Genomic DNA, 3,338 nt, shown 5'->3' with positions numbered 1-3,338 from the left:
GTTTTTTTTTTTTTTTTGCTTGGGGCGGCCAAAAAGCCAGAGCTGGCCTTGGCCGCAGGGTCCTAGTGCCCCCCCTCCACTACTGCCAGGGCAGGCTGCCTCATAGACTCATAGACTCTAAGGTCAGAAGGGACCAATATGGTCATCTAGTCTGACCTCCTGCATGATGCAGGCCACAAAAGCTGACCCACCCCCTTTCCCTTAACTCTGCTGTTGAAGTCTCCAGATCGTGATTTAAAGATTTCAAGTCGCAGAGAATCCTCCAGCTTGTGACCCCTGCCCCATGCTGCGGAGGAAGGCGAAAAACCTCCAGGGACTCTGCCAATCTACCCTGGAGGAAAATTCCTTCCCAACCCCAAATATGGCGATCAGTAGAACCCCGAGCATACAGGCAAGATTCTCCAGCCGGACCCTCATTTTACCAGCGATGGCACGTTATTGCCTAATTGACTAAAATCCCGTTATACCATTCCCTCCATAAACTTATCTAGCCTAATCTTGAAGCCAGAGAGGTCTTTTGCCCCCACCGTTTCCCTCGGAAGGCTGTTCCAAAATTTCAACCCTCTGATGGTTAGAAACCTTCGTCTAATTTCAAGCCTAAACTTCCCCACGGCCAGTTTATATCCATTTGTTCTCGTGTCCACATTAGTACTGAGCTGAAATAATTCCTCTCCCTCCCTGGTATTTGTCCCTCTGATATATTTAAAGAGAGCAATCATATCCCCCCTCAGCCTTCTTTTGGTTAGGCTAAACAAACCGAGCTCCTCCTGCCCTTCCCCCTCAGACCCTTTCATTTTCTGGTGGGACCCTCCACCAGTACAGCCGCCCCCCCTGCCCACAGTCACTGCTCTTGCCCCATCCCCCACCCCCAGTGAGGCTACAGTGAGGGGCAGCAGCAGGGGAGGAGGTGCACCTGTGATGGCAGCCCCCCCCCCCGGCATGGCACCCACCACAGGGGAGGCGAGGGGGATTCCTGGACCTGAGAGGGGCCCTAGGAGCACGTGCAGTGACAGTGGGGGGGGGGTGAGTGTGCTGCCAGGGAGGAGAAGGGGGTCCCTACCCCAGAGCTCACTGCTGCCGGCAGGGAGAGGGCTGGGGGGAGTCCTCCTCTCTGGCTCCAGTCCCAGGGCAGCTTGCCTGCACCCCAAACTCATCCCCAGCCCTGCCCCACTCCAGAGCCCACACCCCCAGCCAGAGCCCTCATCCCCCCCACACCCCAACCCTCTTCCTAGCCCTGAGCCTCTCCAACACCCCAAACCCCTCATCTCCAGCCCCAGCCCTCATCCCCATGCACCCTAACCCTCTGCCTCAGCCCTGAGTCCCCTCCCACACCCCAAATCCATCCCCAGCCTCACCCCACAGCCCTCACCCTGCACCCCCTCCCTCTGCACCCCCCTTATCCCCGAACTCCCTCCCAGAACCTGCACCCCCTCTCTCCGCACTCCCTCCCATACCCAAATTCCCTCCCAGAGCCTGAACCCTGCACCCCTCCTGCACCCCAGTCCCCTGCCCCAGCCCAGGGCCTGCACCCCAGACCTCCTCCCCCACCCAAACTCCCTCCCAGAGCCTTGGGCAGGTGGGGGGTGGAGTTTGGGGGGCCAGAGTTTGGGCAGGGGCAGGTTCTGGGCACCACCAAAATTTCTACAAACCTGCCACCCCTGCCGGCAAGAACTGGTGCGCCATACTGGGGTGGGCCAGCTTCCTGAGGCAGCAATTTAAAGGGCTGGAGCCCAGGGCCCTTTAAATTGCCGCCAGAGCCCTGGGGTAGCGGCAGCGAGGCTCGGGTGGCGATTTAAAGGGCCCAGGGCTCCTGCTGCCGCTACCACCCCGGGCCCTTTAAATCGCCGCTGGAGCCCCACTGCCGCTACACCAGGGCTCCGAGGACAATTTAAAGGGCCCGGGCCCTTTAAATAGCCCCCAGAGCCTGTCGGAGCCCTTGGGTAGCGGCGGCAGGGCTCTGGTGGCTATTGAAAGGGTTCGGGGCTCCCGCTGCCTCTACCACCCCGGGACCTTTAAATAGCCACCGGAGACCTGCCGCCGCTACCCCAGGGCTCCAGCAGCAGGGCTCTGGAGATGATTTAAAGGGCCTTGGAAGGTAGCGGCAGCCGGAGCCCCAGGCCCTGCTGCTGGAGCCCCGGGGCTCCATCACCACCTTTAAATCACCCCCGAACACCAGGGCTCTGCAGCTGGGAGCTCGGGGTGATTTAAAGGGCTTGGGGCTCCCAGCTGCTGCTACTACAGCCCTAGCCCCGGGCCCTTTAAAGGGCCTGGGGATTTAAAGGCCCCGCCTCTTCTGGTGGAGGCCACACCTCTTCCGGTGGAGGCCACACCCCTCCTCTGGACTCCGGAGTACCGGCAAGTCCTTTAAGTTACTTTCACCCCTGCTGCCATTGCACCAAATTCCTCTTTGGCATAAATTTTGATGCCAGGCAAAAAAAAAAAAAAAAAAGCGTACTCTAGCATTGTGAAATTGCATCATACCGGTAGTCGTGGAGGTCTCATGGAGCTGCTGCCTGGTAACATTCATTACAAGATGTAACTTGAAAACATAATGGCCCCAAATCCAGCTTGCTAATAGCAGTGAAATGCAGGAGGTGGATTTCCATGGCCTCAACTGTAAACATTTGGGATTGGCTAGAATTAGAGGGAGGCAAGTATGGCTTTCAAAAGCAAAGATCCAGTGGGAATTAAAACCCCTTTCACTCCTCAGAAGGAGCCATTTAAGCAGGGAAGCAGGGCTTCATGCCATGGAGGCACTGTGTGGGGGTGGACATATACAGATGAAACCTGGAGGGAGGGTCAAACACATACCTGTTTTTTCTAGTGAAATTGACGGAGTTACACAAGGGATAGATGTGTCCAACTGTCAAATGTTCTAGAGCAGTGTTTCTCAACCTTTTTGATACCAGTGACCGGCTTGCTGCCTTCCTAAACTGTGTCAGGGAGATCTCAGGGACCAACAAGGAGACTGCCGTGGACCGGCGCCGGTCCATGGATCAGTCATTGAGAAACACTGGGCTAAAGAATAATTCCAATTGAAAAACACAAGATATTGCCAAAAGCTGTGAAACAGTTTGATTTTTATGCACTTTAATTAGGAAGGATGTACCTGGCTGAATTCCAAGCTCTTGAGAGAGATCATTTGATACATGGAGGGGAAGGGAAAGGCAGTAGCATATTGATAAGTTTCCTTTTCCGGAAAATATCATTCCCACTAGACACATTAAAACATCTCAAATGTGTATGCGTATTTTGATACAGTGATTGGCATGTAACATCTGAAACAAATCCCCTATCCATAATTTTAATAGCCACAACTATTTTTATATAGGGAATAT

The sequence above is a fragment of the Terrapene carolina genome, unplaced genomic scaffold, assembly GCF_002925995.2.
Source record: "Terrapene carolina triunguis isolate 2854851 unplaced genomic scaffold, T_m_triunguis-2.0 Scaffold58, whole genome shotgun sequence".
NCBI lineage: Eukaryota > Metazoa > Chordata > Testudines > Emydidae > Terrapene > Terrapene triunguis.
Note: the sequence above shows the minus strand (reverse complement) of the source record.